A 7,812-nucleotide genomic window follows, 5' to 3' on the forward strand; every position below is an offset into this window, starting at 1 on the left:
ATGTTGCCAAGTTCTCTCAACCATGCTGACATAGGGGATGAGGTTAACAGCTTGGTCAAGGGTATAAAGCTAACAAGAACTCAGGTGTCTTTACTACAAACTGTGAGCCATTGGGTCAGAAGTGTACAGTGTCACAATCATCTATCCAGTCCCAGGCAATCACAACTCAGCAACTTTCTGTCTACTTCCTCACCTCTTCTCTCCCACCCCATACTCCCGGCCCCACACCAGCCTCAAAACAGAATATATTGAAACCAATGATTCTGAAATCATCATTGGTGTTTGATCCATGGACCATGTCATCTGGAAAGTGTGTTATCCGTTTTTATTCTGCTCTGCATCTTCAGAGGCAATTAATGCACTGAGTATAATGCCAGTCATGCCTGTCTCGGGTAGGTAGGTCTCATTTCATGGCCTATCCAAATATGCGTCTCTATATGAAGCCTTTTACCTAACACCTAAGCCAACTTAATCATTCCTCCATCTGTGCCCTCACAGCTTCTGCTACTTTGCTTCATCAAAACACTAGATTTGGAACTCCTTGAGGGTAGAAACTATTTTTGATTCATTCTTTATCCTCAGCTTCTAACTCAGGACAGAGAATGAATCTCAAAAGTCTAGGTAGATGGCAGATGGAAGATGGGTATAGTTTTGTCTCAGCCTTTAGAAGACCCCAGAAGGCCCCAGCAGTACAGAAACAATCTCCTCCTGCTGCACAATCAGCAAAGTCAGCCATTTCCAGGCCTGTGGAGAGAGTGAGAGGAGATCATGGCCATGGGAAAATACCATTAGTCAGAAACCCCAAGGGAGAACAAGTGGCGATCAACAGTATTATAATTAATTAAAAGATTTTATGGATTATGACTGTGGCAGGGAACACTTTTGCCATTAGAAAATAGATATCCTACAGGTTTCTTGGATGGGATTTCTCATAAAGCCAGAGTGTTTTCAAACAGCCTGACCTTTTTCTGTTAACTTCAGTATAAAAGCTCCTAGCCTCTCTATTTGACATTCGCTCTCCAAACACACTCACATTATATAGACCATCTTCCATTCTGGCTGATCATTCTTGTGTGCTTTCTCTCCTTTAATAACAGCTGTTCTTGGGATGGGATTTTTTATCAGTTATTATTAACTTAGCATGGATTCGAATAACTCATTCCTATTGGATCTTATGGGATCCTATGGGATCCTCATTCTTAACTTTCAAGACTGATTTTACATCAGTCAGTAACAACATGGCATGAACTTAGGGTAACCTGGAACAAATCCCTGAGGAGCTGCCATCCTGAAAAACAGGGCTTTTCAGTCCTCAGAAAGGGATCAAGGCTGGGGAAAAGAAGAATGGTGGGGAAGCTCTCCTTGGAGTGTCGCAAAATATCTGAAGTGGGCAGTCACCTAGCCCAATTTTATTGTTCTCACTGTAACTACTGATGATTATTATGTCCCAGGCACTGTGCTAGGAACTTAAATAAGCGTAACCTATGATCCTCACAATAATCCTATAAGGCAACTGATCCAATTCATCCTGTTTGTCTCAACTTTAGGGCTTCATCACTACCCTCCAAAACTGTGCTAGAACCTTCTCCAAACATCTTGTATGATTTCTCAATAGCTTTTATCACAATTTTAATTATATAACTGCGTATTTAGCTATACTATATCTGCCTTCTCCATCAGAGTCTGAGTCCATTAAGATAATGCTCATGTCTATTTTATTTTTAATCCATGGCTCTATCCCTAGCAACTAGGATAATGCCCTACCTCATAATAGGTATCCAATAAAAATCTTTTAATTCATGAGTGATTGAAATGAGTATCATGCAATTGTTACTAAACCCACTTTACAAAAGATGTCAAGATCAAGACCAAGTTTTGAAAGCTTAAGAGTAGCTGAACCAGTTCCCCCAGGTGTGCTTGACTTCCGAACTCATGCATTTTCTCCTACACACACTGCCCCTCTTTCAGCTTCAGGTAGGAACATACTGCTTAATGGAGTATCAGATGTACATCCATATTTTTTCTTTTAATCCTTCCACACACAAGTCTAGATAAACATCTTCTGATGTTTGCATTCGAATCTTACTCATAAGCTTTGGATGGGCCATCTACTAGGATCAGATCAAGTGGTCTTCTGAAAGAAAGCCAAATTAATTACTAGATTTTTTGTTGTTGTTATATTTCTGGATAAGGAATGACAACTGGATTTTAAAATAAAAGGAAATCAGGATGAGAATCGTTATATAAAACATCCATCAAGAAGGCATTGTACCAGCCAGAAACCATTTTGTGGCTTGAAGATGAGGCATCGCACCTATAAGCGGTAATTGCAGGAAGAATTCTGGAAAGATAAGAAGAAAACACTGACACTCCAGAGGCCATGTGGTTGGGAAACAAGAGCTGGGGATGGGGGATCAGATGACACAAGGGAGCCCCAGAGCCTCCTCTGTCATAGTGATAAAACCCACCGAACAAAGTTGACCTGAGAACTAAATGATAGGCTATATTTGGAAAATGCTTAGAAAAGCCTTCATAAATATGACAAGTTGAAGGCTGACAAAACAAAGACTGGGAAATGCCCATCATATTTCCTGGAACTGACTAAACTCACAAGAAACCCATGACATGTTTGAAGAGAAAGAACCAGGACTTACAAAGAATCCTGACATTTGAGTACCTGGGACCAGTGAAGCTGTACAGTATATTAATCTAAGAGTCATTTTCAGTTTGGTTACTGCAGACTTCGCCTGCTGTAGAAAATAGCTCTCCCAGAACCTGTTAGCCTCATGGTTAGCCATTGGTATCATTTGCAGCACAAACTAAGATTACACAATTTATAGGCAGAAGAAGATGTCTAATTTGCACGTAACTGATGGCAGGAAAATGAAAGATACGTTCGTAACATTTCAGCTGACTCTGCAGTACTAGCTTGGCTTTTTTTTTTTTTTTTCATTTCCTTACAAATTAAAAGGAACAGAAATTCAAGCACAATGATTTCACTGCCTGTGGACGGGACTCTTTACCCAGTACTCAAAACCCTGGATGATCTGGCTCCAACCTCCTTGACACTCCAGGGTCAGTGTGAGGGGTTTACCGATGGAATTACCCACACATGCTACCCCCCTATCCCAAGGATACATTTTTCATTCTCAGCTCATGATGTCTCTTTTATCCATACACTAATGAATTCACTTATTCTTTCATTCAGATGAGTCACTTTCTGGTGTTGGGATCTGGGGATGTGCTGATCAATGAGACAGGCATGGCCATTTGGCTTAGAGACTACATACCTTACAGACAACTGCTATAAACATCTCTTCCCAATTTCCATCAGTTGATATTACTGTCTCTCCTTTCCACATGTTACTTATTTTTTCACACCTTTATGAAACATTCCAATGGGTACAACTCTCCTATGTGCTCTGTGCCTCCCCCTGACATTTCATAGCTACTGTCAATGAAATGCTATATGGCTAGTGCTGGACTAAGTGCTGCAGACAAGATATCAGATTTAATTTTCAAAATAACATTATGAGGTAGATAATGTCATGAAACTCAGGTTTACCAAAGATGAGACTGAGGCTTAGAGATGCATTCTGCCCAAGGTCACTCTACTCTAAATGCTGATGCCCAGCTTCCACACCAGGCAGCTTGACCCCAGCACCTGGGCACTTCATCATTATGTCTTACTGACCCCACATTTTATCACCCTCATTCTTGTCTCCTCCCGCTCTTTGCACCCTAGGCTGAGAGTCTCCTGAAGGTCTCATTCTCCCCTGCCCGTCACACCCCACCTCCCTGCTAATGCAGCCCCGTGGGACAAGATACAGAGTCAATATTTGCTGGATTTAATTGAATTCTATGGATATCCAATTTAAATTCTGTGATCTATTCTTGAACGATCTAGATGACCTTTTGAGTTCTTATAACACATCAGTTCACTTTGTACTTCAATATTTTGTGGTTTCATTTGCATAAACTCCTTGGTGTTTCTGTCTCCAGATATTTTATCATGCTAGAAAGCTGGCTGCATTTGCTTTTATTCATGCATCTGCTGTTATAGAAAATGAGGAGGGAATCTGACTTGTCCAGGGGGCTGAAAAGCATTTCAAAGAATAGATGGCTCTGGCAGCCCGGGTGACTCAGTGGTTTAGCGCCGCCTTCAGCCCAGGGTGTGATCCTGGAGACCCGGGATCGAATCCCACATCAGGCTCCCTGCATGGAGCCTGCTTCTCCCTCTGCCTGTGTCTGTGCCTCTCTCTCTCTCTCTGTGTGTGTCTCTCATGAATAAATAAATAAAATATTTAAAAAAATAGATGGCTCTACTAAAAAGGCTGCTGGGTTTTGCCGGGAGGGCACAAGTCAGGAAATACTTTAAGCAGAGGTCTCTGCAGACTCATCTTTCTCAGTGACAGGTCCTGGGATGGCTGCCACTGTCACCACCATCAGAAGGCCTAATGGGCAACACCCAATCTGCAAGCCAGTTTCCCTCTTAGCAATTCTTCCTCCAACTGCTCCATAGAAAGTCTACAGTAGAAGTTTTAAGTCAAATTGCAGGAGAGAAATTTGAACATTGATCTTATATAATAATTCCTGATCTCTAGTGAAGGCCTTCACTAAGACAGAAAAGATGTAGCTCTCAACAACTATGTGCTCCACAGAGACTTCAAGAAACTATATCCTATGGAAGAAGGTGGGTACAAGTGTTGGGGTCCTATGCAATGGTATTGCTCTTAAGATTTAAGCAGAATCATGTAGAAATCAATTTTTCATCCATAATTTTGGTGGAACTATAAGTTTCCTGGATTTCTGGAATTAAATTCTTAAAGATACTAAAATTATATGGTTATTGACTGTATGAAATTATTTTATTATTGGCAATATGAATAGGTAGGTGTTCATAGTGTGAACCTGAGCTTAAACTGCATTATCCTTACTAACATAGGCGTCAAAGCCAAAGGAATGAGCAACAGAATTGGGGCACTGCCTCCCAGTTTCCCAGTATCAAACTCATATCTTATTCATTTCTGGCCAGAAGTGGCTCTCGGGAATTATGTAAGATCTGTGAGAGAAACAAATGTGAACTCGTTAACATAGGGCAACATGATGAATACTCAAGTACAGAAGAAATTGGCCAATACTAAGAAAATAAATGGATACCATTTAGCATAATCACACAGTAGAATATTACATCACATTGAAATACATGAATACTCCTACATGACAACATAAAGAAATCTCACAGACAAAATATTGAGTGAACCCAGTTGACAAACAAAAGAATACACATACTGAATGATTCCATTTACATGGAGTTCAAGAACAGTAAAACTACACAAGAGAGAGGATGGGAAAGAATGTAGCCCAAGGAAGGGATATTGAAGCATTAGACTTGCTGATGAATAATTATATTATTTCATATTTCAGTGTTTTGCATATGTTCTTTCCTGCCTGGAATGTGGCCCTCTCTCTCATATGCCTGGTAGGAATCTGCTCCTTCTTTAGGACTTAGACCTGGGAAGACATTCAGAAGACCATTCCTTATCCTCTGGGGAATATCTCTGGTAACTGGTTGCCAAAAACTAGTAACAGATTTTCTTTGGCAAGACAGAACAGATGTCTGAGAAAAATGAATAATAAAGAGCTTTACTTTTTTTCCCCTTTTTCTTTTTTTTACTATTCTTTTTAAAGATTTTTATTTATTTATTTGACAGAGAGAAAGCACAAGCACAGGGAGCAGGAGAGAGAGAGAGAGAGAAGCAAACTCCCTGCTGAGCAGAGAGCCTAATGTGAGCTCCTAATGTGCCTAATGTGATCCCCAGGACCCCAGGATCATGACCTGAGCAGAAAGCAGACGCTTGCTTAACAGACTGAGCCACTCAGGAGACCTGAGGTTTATTTCTTAATGGATACTTTTTTGTTGTATGAATTATCTATTTAAAATAGAATTTTGGGGGAAAATTAAGTACAAGTGAAAGTTAAGTGCCTGAGCTAGCAGTTTAATGTAAATTAGGAATAAAGGAGCAAACTCCCTCTAAACCCCTTAGGAACTTCCTTCATCTCACCTATCCCAATCCAGAAACCGCTTTTTCTTTTTTAAGAAGACATAGAACAGGGATGCCTGGGTGGCTCAGTGGTTGAGTGGTTGCCTTTGGCTCAGGTCATGATCCCAAGGTCCTGGGATCAAGTCCCGGGCTCCCTGTGAGGAGCCTGCTTCTCCCTCTGTCTATGTCTCTGCCTCTCTTTCTATGTCTTTAATGAATAAATAAAATACAATCTTAAAAAAAAATAAGACATGGAGCAAAGTTAAATTAAGCTGGAGAGATAGCAAGTAAAGAGGGAGTTAAAATCTGTAAGTTGGGCATAGTGACTTTCTGATACAAAGCTCTAGTAACTTTCCTATATGAGAGCAGAGATTATGAAATATGAAAGTCAAAAAGAACAGAATTTACTTGCTATCCAGGTTAAAACAATGGTGGGTCAAATCTCCCCAGACTAACTCTCCCCTGCTTGCATTCTGTGGTCCGTCATGTCTACACTGTGTGTAAGATAATGCATCCTTCTACAATGAGACAGGGAAAATTGCTATAAAATAACATGCTTTTCACCTTGAAATCAGAGGATCTGACTTTGGAGAGCCAGCATATTTTTCTGAAATAGGATCCACAATTGATTATGGGCAGCATAAATTTAATGTTACCATCGACTACAAACCACAGTAAGATGTTGTTTTCTGGAATCCATTTTAATCTTAAGCTGCTCTAATAACAAAACAGGCAAACTGTTTTCATTCAACCTAGCAGCAGATATTTATTTCACATTTACTCTATGTAGGATATAAACATAATAAATGGTCCCAGTTTCATTACATTTATGCTCTAATAAATTATGAACAGAAGAAAAATAAAACAAGGGACTAATATGGGATTTCACATGAAAGGATTGTGGTTCAAGCCACACCTCTACTATATTTTGCAACACAGTATGAAGCAAGTCACCGTATCTCTCTAAATCTTCATTTCCTCATCATAGTATTGATTAACCAGACTGAAGAACAGGATTTTTAGGAGCACCCAAAAGAATTACAAATTACAGCACATATTATATAGCAGATCCTCAATTTCTTTCATGTATTTTCTTCCTAGGATATCTTAGCATGGCATGTACTAATCATGAAACTACTACCTTCCACTTAGCCAACCAATCAACCTGTAGAACATAAACAGAGTCAATATGATGTAATTGTTAAGTTTGGGGTGGTAAACAGCACAATTAAAATCTTCTCGGTTACTTACTGTTTGTCCTCAGGAAAATTTTCTGATCTCTATGAGTTTTAGTTTTCTTATTTCTAAAAAGGGGGATGAAACTATCTTCTCTTAAAGGATGACGTGAGGCTAGCCCAGGATACACCCTGCTTACGAAGTCACTGAGTAAGCATTTGTTTCGCTGCTTCTTTCCCTTAAAAATCGGTGTGTTTTGCATTTTTAAAAATAATTTTCTGAAATCCATTGAGATAATTGGAGACACCTCAGAATAGAAAGCCATCAAGAAAGCCATCTGAAGTAGGAGGGGAAAAAGGAAGAAAAGCACAAAGCTAGAACATGTGTTCCTTGATTCTGTTTTCTGAAGCAGAAGCACCCTCACCAAACTCTTGCCAAACACACAGCCATGCTTTGGGGACTGGTCAGTTGTCAAATGGCACCATGTCACTTATCCAGCCCTCAACACATTACAGGATTCCTCTTAAGATGTAGGCTTCCTCATCCTTTTTTCCAGTGGACTCCTTCAGCCAAGACAAGGCACTGTTCCAAC

The sequence above is a fragment of the Canis lupus genome, chromosome 17 (genome assembly GCF_003254725.2).
Source record: "Canis lupus dingo isolate Sandy chromosome 17, ASM325472v2, whole genome shotgun sequence".
Classification (NCBI taxonomy): Eukaryota; Metazoa; Chordata; class Mammalia; order Carnivora; family Canidae; genus Canis; species Canis lupus.